Raw genomic sequence first — 14,483 nt, 5'->3', positions numbered from 1 at the left:
CCCACATGCTAAATGCAGGTGATACGAGGAGCTATGAAACTTGTGCCCTGCTCTTGTCCTGATCTGCTCGGTACAGGTCAGGACTTCAAAGGGTTCAGCTGTAGAAAGCTGGTGTTTGAGTCCTTTTCAATGCTGTGATTGACAAAGCCAAAGGCCCAGCTAGGTTCTGCCCCCACTGCATGGCTAGTGCTCACCCAGCACCTCAAACCACCACCCATCAGTGCCAGCTCAGCCTTCTGCTGGTGGAGTTACTTGATAACCCCTCTCCTTTGCAGGGAGCATCTAAAATATGCAGATCTTGGAGTTTTCCTCCTTGCCTTTATTTAACTTAGATGCTGACCCACAGAGTGCTAATTAGCTAGATTCAAAACCAAGCTTAAAAATGGTAATGAGTTTACTGATTATCAGGTATGAAAATAAGGTCAGTCGAAAACATATCAGTGCTTTAATTAAACCTCAGTGAACTTCACAGAGCAAGATGGAATGACTATTAATGGCTCCTATTTTTGCTAAACTTCCCTTCTGTGGCCTGTTACTTCAAGGTAGGGACTGTCCCCGTTTGTCACACTTCCGCTCATGTAAATTGCCTGAGCGAGACCAGTACTCGCTCACCTAAAAAGCTCTGCAGGATGGAGGGAAGGTAATAAGTATGTTCCTTGTGCCCACGGACAGACCTACTTTTTATTTTAGGGCAAACTTTTGTCAGTCAGCAGCACGTCTTTGATTTTGTTGCTCCTGCACACTGATTTACTTTGCATACACAATGTCTTGCTCCATGAGGCTTATTTGTATTTTTGTCCAGGCTGCAACTAACATTATCAAACTGATATACGTGCACTTTTGTTGCAGGCAAATTTAAGACCATGAGAACTGCAAGAGTGGATCAGATTAATGGTTCATCCAGTCTGGCTGCTGGTTTCTGACTGGGCCATGTGTAAATCCCTAGGAGGGTGTGGAGGGACGAGAGACAAGGAACCATGCTGGAGGGAATGGATTTTTCTCCAAAAGGAATTGCATCACAAACACTGCATTTAACATCCTGCATGAATTTCACCAATTTGTTTTGAACCTGTATATACTTTTGGCTTCCATGACTTTCTGTGTCAATGCGCAGGTTAAAATTACTTCCTCTTTTTTTTTTTTTTTAACAGGAACCCAACATACACATGAGCAATAAAACAAATGAGTTTTTGGGTTTTGGTTTGGTTTGCTTTCAATTCCTTTCCTAATACTTCTGAGGCTCCAGTAGAAGATCCGTCAGCTCTCATTTTTCCTCTGAGCTTGGAGGTAGGGGCCACACAAAAGGAGAGCTCCCTGGAGAACCGAGCCCACTGCAGTATCTCTGGGTATTTCTAAAAGTCTGACATTTGTCCTACCGCCTGCCTATCGGTGAGAGTGTCCTTCATGATGACGCACCAGTAATCTGTAATTTACCCACGCTTGCAAAATACCCGTAGCCTTACCGCAAATGGCAAGCCGCAAGCAGCTGGCTGAGACCACCAACTTATAGGTCACTACTTAGGAACAGACTGACATGTAAAGATTGACTCTATATGTTTAAAGAGAGGACTCAATCTATCCCTTCTCTGGCCTCTACATAATCATTTCTCTTTGGGAAAAATGAATGCAAAATACCCCTTTCAACCTAGTAGCATTCTCTAGTGACTTTTTTTTTTCAAATAAGCAAATGGTCAGCACCAGCACGAGCATGGGGAGAAGACATGGGTTTATATATATGTGGCCTGTGAAAGGTTAAAAAAATTCTAGTCCATGTTAGGAAGTGAACTGAACTGGAGTAACTCCTCTGACACCACATGCCACACAGTTAGTCCATTAGGGAAACACACCTTAAGGAGCTTTTTAAGAACAGACTTTTTTTTCATCCAGCAAGCTAATCTGAAAGTGTGTTTCAATATCACATGTTAAACATGAAGCTATAATAAGAAATTAATAGTATAAAAGGTTTGGAGCAATAATTAATATGCAAGAGAAAGAGGCTCTTCTCTAGCCTAAATAATATGATGAACAAAAAAAAAGGCAGGGCACCCAAAGGGGTCTGGTTACAATAAAGAGTGGTTTTAGTCAAAAATGTATCCATCTTGTTGGAAACTTCATTTTCTCTTTCTCAGGTCACACCAAAGAAGTCCCTGTGTGTGAAAGCTGCTCTAGTGCCTGTAATTCAGGTGCACCAGCCGCAGAGGCAGACCCAACCGTGTACTGCTGTACATGCTATGGCACGTCAACAGAGCAGGGCGACTCTGGTGGCACTATGGCATTCTGCAGCTATTTCCGTGGAGCATTTGGTCATTCTCATGAGGTAATGCCCTTATGGAGGGTGGAAGTAGACAAGGCCCTCCCTGGTCCTGGGGACAGGAAGGCAGGAGCCCACCAGAGACACACTGCCCTTTGCCACCAGCAAAAGGTGACACCGAGCTCTGAGAAACCATGCTTAGGTGTCTCAAAATGGGCACCAAAAGTAAGTGGAAACTTTTGACCTTCACTGTTATGTGCCTCATTTCCTCGTCTCTACACTGGGGCTGATGTTTCCTCCTCTCATAAGAACATGAAATGTGTTCAACAGCGTCTGCGGAGCCTGTGCGTGATGGGGAGAGGGCAGGGCAGCAACGCCAAGGAGGAAGCACATTGTGCAGAGAGAACTGCAGTATCTGAAGCCTTTCTATATAAGGTCTGTGGCTACTTGTTGACTGATAAGGATGTCAAGAAATATTGAGTGACTATGTATGCCCCGCATGAAGTAATGAACCTGTGACTGGTGATGCAAACACAGACTAATGCACACAAGAAAGACAACTTACAGTCCTACAAGAAAGAAAAATGGGGCATTTAAGACCTTCAGTTTTCAACCCTGATGTTCTTTTGATGTGTTTGGGTTTGGTTTTTTCCAGTTCAGATACTCTATCATGTATGAAACGGGTGCAGACTACCTAAGGGCAAAGGGATCTTCCAGTAACCATCTCATCTCTGTATCCACCTCAGTACTGCAGGCAGAAGGTTTTGGCTTTGCAGTTCCTGCATGCAATCCACGATGTCTTCAGGAACGGTAGCATTTTTTTTGGAAACGAAGGTAGAGCCCTTGTGTAGTCTTCATAGGGTGGGAGAGTACATCCCTTGGTAACTTTACTCATGGAAGACTGACTTCTTTATTAAAAACCTTTTCCTTCTTTTTATTTTGAACTTGCCTAGCTTCCCTTTGTCAGCTAAACGAAAGGGTATTAGATCTCCTGGCAGCTGTAATAGGGGAGCATGCACAGAGTAATCTTCTACAGCATGGGACTGAGCCTATGAAGTATTAAGTGCCTTCAAGGTCCACTGAAATCAATGGGATTGAAGAATGCCATATCCTTGAAGGTCTGGGCCCCCAGGGATGGCTTCTGGGATTCACTGATTCTGAAGATGGGCAAAATAAAATATTTAAAGCAGACTGACATGCACAGGCTAAATTCTTTTCCTTTTGTGCTGAAACATAATTTTTTTAATATGCCCTGAGCATGCTGTGAAAGCAATCTTTCTACATATTTCCTTAGCGGGGAGTGTTTGCTCTCTGTGCTCATCAGTCACAAACACTATGACTGATAGAGCCCCAAAGCATAAGGAAAGTTTAAGTTCTATAATATAATGGTTTTTTAAAATAAGATAGAATTGTTTGTGGAAGAAGAGTCTATCGGTACCTATGATGGGAAAGGGTTACTATAGGGACATACATCAGCAGTATGTACTTTACATTCTTAGTCCATTGGTTTCTACAGCAGTTCTTGTTCACAGTAATGTGAGGCAGTTAATATGGGATCTGAACACCACTGGACTGATAAGCCTTCATACTGACTTGCAAAAGTAATTTCCAGTAATCTTTGAGGGGAAAAATTGCATTTAGTGGGGAAAAAAGGGAAAAAAAAAGCTAAGCCATTCGTGCATCCTATTTTATTGAGTATGCAAGTAATAGACTATGCAGAAATGGAACTTTTGATCCATTAGGCTGTGCATAGGGACAAACGGCTGCTGAGTTCCTGTGAGAAAGTTAGCCTTCCAAATAGAAAAGTTTCACAGTATTTTTCAAAAATCTTGTTTGAAAACGATCTGCCAATATAACCATTTAAATGCAAACTTCCACCAGAAAGGCTGGGAACAAGGTTCCCGATCCAAGGCTCTGCCCTCACGTCTCACACTCCTGCTGCCACAGGTAGTCATTCTCAAACTAACTTTTCTTGTGACTGTTGTGCAAGGCAGTGGTAACTTCCTTTCATAAAAGTTTAGTGAACAGAACTATCTGTGTCCACTTTGCTCCAACGATTGCTTCATCCCCTGAACCAGGCCAGACAAAACAGATAACTTCCAAACCATTTTAATTTTCTTGACAGAAAGATGGTTCGGTTCCCAACCAGGCCTAATCACCGTATATTTCTTCTAAATCCCCAGCCCTCATGCGTTCAGTACAACCACGTATGTTTATTTGTGGCTGTTTATTGCCACGGCCTTTCCCCTAACAAACGTTTCTCAGATTTGGATGAACATCACGGTAAAAGCTTTCCTTCTGCTAGCAACTAGGACTTTGCAGGATCAGGTTTGAAAAACACCGTCAGCTGGGACACAGGTGAACCTCATTGACTCTGTGTACGTGCTGAAATCACAGATTTCAGAGAGCTTCAGCCTGGTTTCCTGAAGTATCACAGGCCCAGAGGGACAGATTGCTGAGGTTAATTGTATATTTCAACACCAACTTCTGGGTAGCTACCACCCAATATAATCTCTACCCTCAAGGTGATGGACTTCATGGACATGTCACAGGGAGAGCGAGGACCCTGAGGAAGGAATTGCCAGGAAACACTGAAACAGATCTTGTTTTGCTGTGCTGAAGAGGGCTAGGAGAGCTTCTGTGTTTGAAATAACAGCAGCAGTGGGCTCCCCAGCATCCCTGGGGAGCTGCAGTCCCTCCCAGGGCAGTGCCTGTCCCCACTGGAGCCCCAGGTGACCTCACACAGTCCAAACCCAGACACACGGCTCTTTTACATCTCACAGCCGTGAGGCCCTGGGAGAAGAGGGATGGCTGCAAATCCCATGCAAAGGCCTTGCCATGCTGCACCTCACCTGCTGCCCGCTGTGCCTGCTCAGGCAGCACCTCCTGCCCAGGACCTCAGGGGTCTCCTCTGCAGCACCTCCCCCAGCTATCACACGGGGTCTGGAGACCTGGCGCCGAGCTGAGGCTTCAGCCAGAGGGCACTTAAGACTGTTCGTTATTATTCTTGGCATTTGTGTCTAAACACTTCAGGCTCCTGAGCCCAGCAGTGCAACTGTAATAACAGCAACGCCTAAATCTCTTTAAAACCTAGTGAGGGGCAGAAGACAGGGAGGAAAGTGAGCAAAGGAGTGGCTGAACAAGCCTGGGAGGGGCTCAGGCATGAAGAAGGCTGTGCTGGAGAATGCCGAGGCCCCAGGCAGGAGCATCCCCGAGGGACCATGGCTCTCTTGGAGGACAGCACCAGAGGAAACATGCAAGCTGTCTAAGACATGGGCTACAGCAGCAGAGCTTGCACCTACCTTACCAAACACCAGCCTGAAACAGAAAGGGATCTGAAACGCAGAGAAAGCCCTGGCTTTGCATATCTGAAATAAGTCATTATTCTGGCTTTCCAGCTCCCAGTCTCTCAGAATTCTGCTCAAAAAAAAAAAAAACCTTTGCACTAATCCTCCTCCTCCATCATTATGCAATATTGCTTAGGGTAAAGGAAGTTTCCTTGCTCTTTTCTAAATATACATTTCTGCGGTTAGAAAATTAGAGAAATGACATGGCCGACCTTCCTAAATGTGAAGGCCTCATTTGGGGAAGCATACAAGTCATCTGCTGCAGCAGACCCTTATCACTTTGTGGTAGGCAATTGCAAAATGCCTCTCTTAGCCAGAGTCACATTAGGTTTAAATTGAGCTAGACAAGGGAACCACAAAAAGGGCTTGTGGGTAGCTGTGCTGCTAAAAGCATGGGGCCTGGCACTGGAGTGCTGTTAGTTAAAACAGTAAATTGTCAAGGAAAGAGGAGTGGAGTAGCCTGCAATGCAAATGTCTTGTGCATTTTTTCAGACGTGAGGCTTTGCGTCGAAGACGAAGAAAATACTCAGTGACCATTTTAAATTCAGCAACCACTCCCAGTGCAGCGGGAGTTAACGTTGCGTCAGACTTTCCATTAATGTCGCTGTTTTTGCAGGGGCTGTAAAAATGTGCTCGAGGCAAAAACTTGTGATTCAGCGTCTCAGCTGAAGAGTTAACTTTTCTTTTTATACACATCCATTTTCAGAATGACAATTTATAATAATTTTTGTACAGATCTATATATAGTTCTGATGTGGTGAAAGAGGGAGCTGGGGAGGAAGGTGATGCAAAGCCTCGTGCCCAGCTGCCTGGTGTTGCTGTTAGACAGAGGCTGGGCAAGATGCTTGGGGTCTCCGAGTGGTTGGTGTAAGCAGGACTTAGCATGGCCAGGGCCAGTGACACTGCTACCTAGGGGAAAAGAGGCCAAACCCAGGCTTTTTCTTTTCTACTTAGATGGCAGTCTGGGATAAAACTTGCATGAGGAACCCAGGCAACCTCTCCTTTTGCCCCAGGGAGTATCCCACCTGCCTATACCCAATGTGCACTGTGTTCATACATGGAGGAGAGGGACAGCTAATGGTTAGAATTATTTCCCCAGCTGATTTCTTTCCTGTGTGGGTTTGCACCTGCCTGTTTTTCCTGTAGTTGCCATTCCCAGCTCTAAGGAGGACTTCTTCAGGCAGAGCTTTGCCAAAATTCTCCATAACAGACCTTGAAATGGAAGCCCTTGAAATGTGGGATCACACAAAGGACCAGGCTCTTCGCCTTGCAATAGCGAATTAACAGAAGCTTGGTCAGCCCTGCTACCCTCTGCTGTATATCCACACTGAGTCCCCCATACCTCAGGTGGGACAGCTGGGCAACGGGCTGGGCGCTCCTCCTGTTAACCCTTGGACTAAGGAGTTACTGCTGGGTGAGAGAGACTCTGATGTCTGGCAAATCCCTGACTATCTGTACAGCCCATCTGGGCCATAGGTAGCTCGGGACACCTCAAGCAGCTTGGTGTATCTTAATACAGTTTCCTCAGTAAGATCACACTTCCTCTTACAACAGCTCCACTAATTACTGCAGCCAAGTGCCACCAACCAGACAGATTTACAAGGACATAGTATTGCCACTCTCCTCCTTGTTTGTATCTTAGAAGTTGAATCTCATGTCCTTTCCCTAAATAGCATGTTAGCCCATGTTGTCCCACATTATCTGAGGTTGCTTTCCCTCAAAATATTTTCCATACAAAGAAAAATACAGTTATTTTTACCCATTTTCAGAAAAGGTTTCCTTTCTTCTTTGCTCTTTCAAGAAAATAGGCTCCTAGAAGTTATTTATCATGATGGCTAAATTAGCCAGTACCTTTAATACCTGCAGCACAGAAAATCACTTCATCAGCTGCACAGTTTGAGCTTATTGGAGAAGACTTTTAAGAAAGAATGAGAATGAAACCTAGAATAACCATTTCTTTCCCCTTGTCCCTTCGAGGCACCACAGATCAAGGTATTTATTTCTTTCCTTGTATACTGAGAAATCTGTGATGGTGGTTAATTGAGCGCTAAAAGCCTGTGCGATTGCAGTTTCACTAAGATGCTGTATTATTTTTTTACTTCCAAACCTAAACTGCTACAAGGTGAAACGGCACAGAAGCAACTGTACTTTGGTGATGGGAGAGATGATTCTGTACTGAAAGAAGCAGCATTCTTGTGAAAACAGGAGTATGATCGCATAGTCTGGCTCCTACATGGTCCCTGTGCATAACAGCTAGGTGCCAAAGGTATTCAGCAAAGGGCTGAGGAAGAACCTACCCTGCAAGGGCACCATGCAAGGGCACCATAATGAGGTGTGCATTGACTTTCTTGGGCAAACAGTATCAGGAGAAGGAGCTGGCAGGTGCCTCTGTGGCTCCTTAGACTTTCGCCTTTGGAGGACACTACAGGGAGCCCTCAGTGGCTGCTCAGACCCGTCCTGCAGTCCAGACATGGCATGCAGAAAGGCAGCATGAAACCACATTTATTACCGTTGCCAGGCCAGCCTCTCCCTGTCCAGGATGTGAGCCAGTCAGCGAGGGTATGCTCTCAGAAGTGGTGGAGGTGGCAGCTAAACATATGCAGCTGCATGAGGGTGATGGGTGACTATGGCCAAAACACAGATTTCCATCCATGGCAACCCTGTGCTGTCAGTGAAAAACTAAAAATTTAATGTTGACACTCCAGTCAACGTTCAGTCCCTTACAAAATACCCTTTGGTTTTCATGAGAGGATAATCTCACTTGTGGCTTAAAAAAATGTGTTAGGATGAAAGTTGCTACCTGCTTGTAAGATGCCTTTTGCTGCCCTCTTCCACAGAACCAACCTAGGTGCAAACTCGAATATCCCTGTGCACGCACTGTGAGTGATCAATCAGTTGGCAGGCATTAGTGAAATAATGATTAATTAATAAATAATGAAAATATTTTCAAAGAAATTCCCCTCTTCCAATTTTTAATCTATTTTTCTTACAAATAAGTCAGCAGCTGAATGCTGTAAAAATGAATTTTTTTCTTCAAGGCTCTCTGATTACCTACTTTGTGTTTTTCCAGCAGGTTGATGTAAATGGCTGTGGCTCTAGAAGACAGCACAGCCTTTGATCATCTCAGTTCCTTCATTATTACCTGAGGGAGCCATCAGGAACTCTCTCTCATGTCCAAAAATTATCTAGCCTATCTTCTTGGATTTCTTTATTCAGTGAATTAGTTTTCAGAATTATTCATATTTGTTAAGAAGCATCACTGGCACTACATAGTTAGGTTTCCCCTAAGCTGTGTCAGCTCAAAGCCTTGCAAGGTGTTCAAAATGTGCATCTCCTGCTGTGTAACCCATCAGAGATGAAAGCCCCTGCTGCTCCTTGCACTTGGAGGGACTCAGGCAATACCCCCAAATTGGTGCACTTTGGTTCCTCAGGTGATGGTGGAAATTGGCAAGGTAAGATATTTGGCACCTCTATCCCTTCAGCTGATCACCTAGCACTTCAGGAGGCTCAAGGTCATCTGCAAAGGTTCCTGAAATGGATCCTGCTGGTGTGATCATGGCATTTCACTCAACACAGGTTTGTTATTTCCTAGGGGCAAAGCATACAGGGCTGGGCCTTCTGCTTGACACCAGCGGGCACGGCCGGCTCCTCACAAATGCACGGCTTCAGCAGTACAAATCACATTAGGCCCAAAGACGGGGATTACTGGAGGTTTTCTGTAGTGCCCATAAAGTGATCATCATGATAAACAATGGTCAGACATTTGCACTTTCCTATTTCAAAAAAAGAGGACACAAAAGATGAAGCCTTCAGCTTCAGCTCAAGGTTTGGAGGACATAAGGTTCTTGCCATCCAGCTGTGCACCCCCAGCCTCCACCCCTTCCCACTGCCAGGACGCTCGTGCTGCACCTTCAGCACAATTCATTTAGCTGCCCGGGACTGGAGGCTTTTCACTAAAGCTTTTCTCCTCAAAAATCCACGTTCTCTTACTAGTTCACATCAAACCGTGTTATTCCCTTGGTGAGCCAGTCGTACCTGCACTTGTGTCTATGTGGTCTATTACTTTAACATCCACACCTTTCCTCTTTAATACCTGGGTTCAAAAGCCACTTTCAACAGCGACCAGTGTTTGTTTTCCAACCCTAACAGACATCCTGTATGCCCTTGGGTCATGCAGCCACTCTCAACCTCCTCCTGTTTACAGCAGCATAATACATGATTTATTCCACTTTGCCTACTGCATTGCAACCTCTCTCTATCACTCCTTGATATTCTTCTCCACCTTTCACTCTCTCTTTTGTAATCTAACTTCCATGCACCCTACAAACTGCAAGGATTTGGGCTTCCTGAAGCTCCTGAGGTGTAAATAACAAAAAATGACAATGAATTGGTATATGGCTAAACAAAGGCAGTTTTGTTTCTCAGCAGATTTGTGTGAGCTGTTTCTGGTTTCAGTTCACATGGGTTCTTTCACCTTGTGAGTTTCTCTTTGACATTCAGGTTTCTGCCTTTTTTTCCACCTGAAGCCCAAAAAAAACCAGGCCAGGTTTGCTCAAAAGCCACATCATTTTTTTAAAAGTTCAAAAAGCTCTTAATTCTAGAATGGGACCTTTTCTAACTTGATAGATTCTTGTTTGTTCAATACTCAACGTCCTTATACTAGGCTGTTCCTATTAAAAGCAGTTATGCTCAGAAAACAAGGACGTTACTGCACGTACCTGCCTGTCATCAACCATCTTTGCTTATGACTAAAAACAGAACACGTACAAAAATAGAAGCAGCAAAATTCATCCTCAAAATGAAACAATTACAGGGGAGAGTTCATAACTTTGTGCTGAGGTTCTTCTAGGCCTTCCATGGGATAGATTTTATTATCCTAATAAATAGGGAGCTAACATCAGGACAGAGACCTACGTTCAAGCTCTGTGTGGCACAACTGTTGTCTTTGGTGTGGTTTCATTTTATTTTGATTTTGTACCAATGTTTAATGCCGCTGCTACTGTTCTGCACATAGTTAAGTGTAGGTGCAAACTATGAAGCAAATTAATTGCCCATTAATGAGTTTTTGCAGAGGATTGGACTCTAAATGCTAATCTGTGTTTCAGAAGGAATGCCAAATGATATCCACACTGCTTACCTGCTTCTCCCTGATTTCTGTTTAGCACACGATTGGAAGAATTTGGCTTTAATGTTAATTAATGCCTTCAATTAGAGCTCAGAATGTATATTAAGCCTTGGCCATTTCATTTTCATTTTGAACCCATACACAAAATTTGCTGATTCTACAGTTAGTGAGAACAATCTGTATAAAATAAATTTCCATTTATTTTCCAGAGCAAAATAAAACTGTTCCCAGAACTGAGTCTTCTGAACCTTCATATCTACATGGCTAGGCTGTGTTTGTCTGTCGCATTTTCCGATCAACAAGGCAACCAGAACAGCAACCCAATGCACTAGCGAACAGCCCGCCAGTGAACAGAGGTGCAAAACCGCAGAAGGAAACAGGCAGAAATAGATGAGTGGGGAGAAGACGGTGGGGATGGTTCTTCCTCTCCCTCCTGCCCTCTCCTTCAGCACAGTGATAGTGGAGGGACCTGCCCTTTTGCAGGCAGAGTGAGATCACAAAACACAGAAGTGAACAAATCTGTGTATTGCCCCGTTGAAAGGCACTTTTGCCTATTCCTGTACGGCTTGGTGGGAAGTGCAGTGCAGCACCCAAGCCACCCCACTGATACAGCCCTATGTGCTGAAGAGGCTGCACTCCAGGACCAAGCTAAGTGCAGCAGGGAAACACTCAAACCAGGCCAAGTGCTTTGGCCAGCACCTTATTTTTTTTTTCCCAAAGGATGCTTATGCTTCCTCAGGCTCTTACTGCCCTTGCCCTGAGCCATATTTCCGAGATCACCTTTTGTCACCTTTTTTGTGGTAGCATTTGTGTGTGAGACACAGCATTTGCAAACCAGTTTAGAAACCAGTCCTGACAGCACAGGTTCTGCTCTGCTCCTGCAGCTGTGGTAAGGCTGGACTGAGCTGCTGCCTCAGCGCCTATTTGTCAAGGCAGTTTGTGCACGTTTCCAGCTGGTGTCCAGCACTGCTACCTCAGGCTCTTCTTGTGAGTCATTTTCTCACTTGACATTGTGTTCTGCTGGCTGGGAAGTTTACAATCTGAGCATCTAGACCTATCAGTAGAGCGTTTTGCCAAATTATTTATTTTGCTTGTGTTTTGTTTGGCTCTCCTCTCCAGTGAGATCAGAGATAAAGCATATTTACTAGTTGCTGCTTGCCCTGGCCAGCTGAGGAGCTGGGCTGGAGTGAAAGCAGCTGTTTCTGAGCAGCGTGCATGACTTGTGCTCATTCTCAATTCCCAGCGAGCAGGATCCTTCAGCGGTGATGGAGTAGCTCCGAGTTTCAGTCTATCTGTCACTGCTCGACTGTTTTACTGTGCACACAATGCACTGATGGGCGACATCACTCAACTGCAACAAGTCCAGCTACAAAAGCAAGTAGCGGCAATTTGTAGCCTCAATGCAGCCATTTAATCATTCCCAACACTTCCCTGGTTGCCACTCTGGATAAACTAACTTGAGAATTAAGAACAAATATTTGACTTCCCCCCCCCCCCCCATAATTTTACGCAGCCCTGTTTAGACTGTATGGTACTTAACAGGAGACCTTTGCCCTTTAGTTAAAAGCTGTGACCAGGAAATCCCACCTCCTCTTAATGAGCTTTTTTGTTCAGCTTACAGGGAGGGATTTGCACTCCACTCTTGCACTACAAATGCTTTGTCTGCTTGGCTTTTTTATTTCGCTGATGAATAAAAAAAGCAAATGCCGAACTCTACACATGTTTCAGTCTCCATTAAGACAACAAAGAGCTCTAAATGCATGTCCTAGCAACAGCAACAATTTTTTAAAAAGAGTGAGAAGAAAGAAAACATGGTCTTTTGAGCTGTGGTACTTTCCATAGTTATTCCTTAATGGTTTTGTCAAAAAAGCTACACGCTTCTGACTATCAGAATACATACCTCTAGGTAAAGGGACAGACAGCATGTTTGGAATCAATGTTGTGCTCTTTCTATCGTGAAACAATCAGACAAGCAGCCCAAGCAATGGCCTTTGTCAAATTTTTTACTTGCTTATGCCTTTTGCCCACGTGCTGAGACGTCTCGTACTCTGGTGGCCTTGAAAGTGTTTTCCCCTTCTTCTGTTTTTTTTTCTGTGTGCCTCAGAGAGCTCTTGGCTTTCTCTAATCTCTTGTTCTTACCTTCTAATCACTACATACACTTAATAACGATAGACTGCAGACACCAGCATCAAATTATGAACAGGCTGAAACGTGGAGGATTAAATGCAGTCACAACAAGAGGCGACGCTGCAGGAACCTCACGATATTTGAGGTAGATGGAACAAAACGTATTCCAGCACAGAGTGGCAGAGAAAGCCTTGCTTTCCAGAGAGCAAGACTAAACCCTGTGTATGCCTCTCTGTGCACAGAAGTCAAGCGGGAATGGTTCTCCAGCCCATTACACAGCCACGTGCTGGCAGTATGCTGACGACTTGCTAGGCTGGTTAAAATGAATCTGGCAGAATGGAGAGGGAGACTTGGTTTTCAGGGAGCATGTAATAGAGTATATTAAGCAAAACTCTGCTGCAGGAGAAGGATAATGGACCTTTTGGATGCTGGGCCTTGTTCTGGCTGTGTAGAAGTTGACAGCTTAGAGAAATCAAACATTTGGAAAATTCTTCATTGCAATAATTGCCAAGCCTGTTGGGCCAGTTAGTGACTGTTAACCCTCACTACCTCTTATGGGCCACCAGGCATCCATAGCATTCACCTTCTCACATGAAAGCCCCACTAAATCAGCACCAGTTGTGTTATTGGCAGATCCCTTGGCATCACCGCTCAGACCATGTGCAGGTGGGGGACCCAGTGGAAGCCTTGACCTGAGCCAGTGTGTCTGCGATGCATGTGGCAGCTTGTGTGACCATCACAGATAGCTCAGAAAACATCCATGTGCATGTGGTATGGTAGCATTAGGTGACATCGATCCAATGAGCCTTGGTTCATGCTTAAATGCAATGAACTACACTACAAAAATCAAACTCTTCAGAAAACTACAAGGTAGGATCGACTTTTCGTCTCACTATAGGTGCCAGATGTGCCTGTATGGCAAATGTTAGCTACTCTGCAGAAGGACTTGTGTGTATGCTTTAGGTAGCAACAGTTCTTTTCCCATATGAGTTGTCCTAAAATTGTTTCAGATTCAAAATTAGGGTTTTTTTTGTTGCATTCCTTGCACTGCTAAGCCAGATCTTCAAATACGACTCTAACATAACTTGACCTGACATCAAAATAAACATTATCCAATGTATTTTAGAATGCTCTACATCAGCATCTTTATATAAAATGAAAAGCAAGAAATTGTTTCTCCACTATGGCTAGAAAAACCTGGATGAAAACCTACCACTTATTCTAATGAGGGATTTCTGGCTGCAGGTCTTATTTCAGGGTCCTGAATAGTATTTGCTCTGTGTATGTGATCAGAGCTGTTAAAGAGGGAAATCTTCAGGGAGGGTGAGTGAGAGAAGGAAATAAATATTTCCATGGTAAAGGTTTGCCCCCATCACCTTTTGGGTTGCTTCTTAACTGGTGGCTGTTTGCAGCTGCCACAATCTTTGAACTTCTCGTGGGAGAAGGACATGACTTCAGCAGGAGGACGAGGACACGTCACGGGTGCGCTTTACATGTCCCTGCACTATCAGCCCCCAGAGACTCTCCCTGTCACTCTCAGCCTGCAGAAAATCATTGACCTCAGGCTAAATCCAAAAAACAAGATGAAGAGGCTCAGTGCTGCACATTGTCATGTCTAGCTTTTACTCCCTGA

The 14,483-nt window shown here is 44.4% G+C and overlaps 1 protein-coding gene across 1 annotated transcript in view; it reads right to left on the bottom strand.

The window, feature by feature from the left end:
* Window positions 1–14,483, bottom strand: part of MAF (MAF bZIP transcription factor) — a 191,965-nt gene that overhangs the window by 18,517 nt on the left and 158,965 nt on the right. The window lies entirely within an intron of this gene.

The sequence above is a fragment of the Phalacrocorax aristotelis genome, chromosome 8, assembly GCF_949628215.1.
Source record: "Phalacrocorax aristotelis chromosome 8, bGulAri2.1, whole genome shotgun sequence".
NCBI lineage: Eukaryota > Metazoa > Chordata > Aves > Suliformes > Phalacrocoracidae > Phalacrocorax > Phalacrocorax aristotelis.
This window is presented reverse-complemented; position numbering and strand designations above follow the sequence as displayed.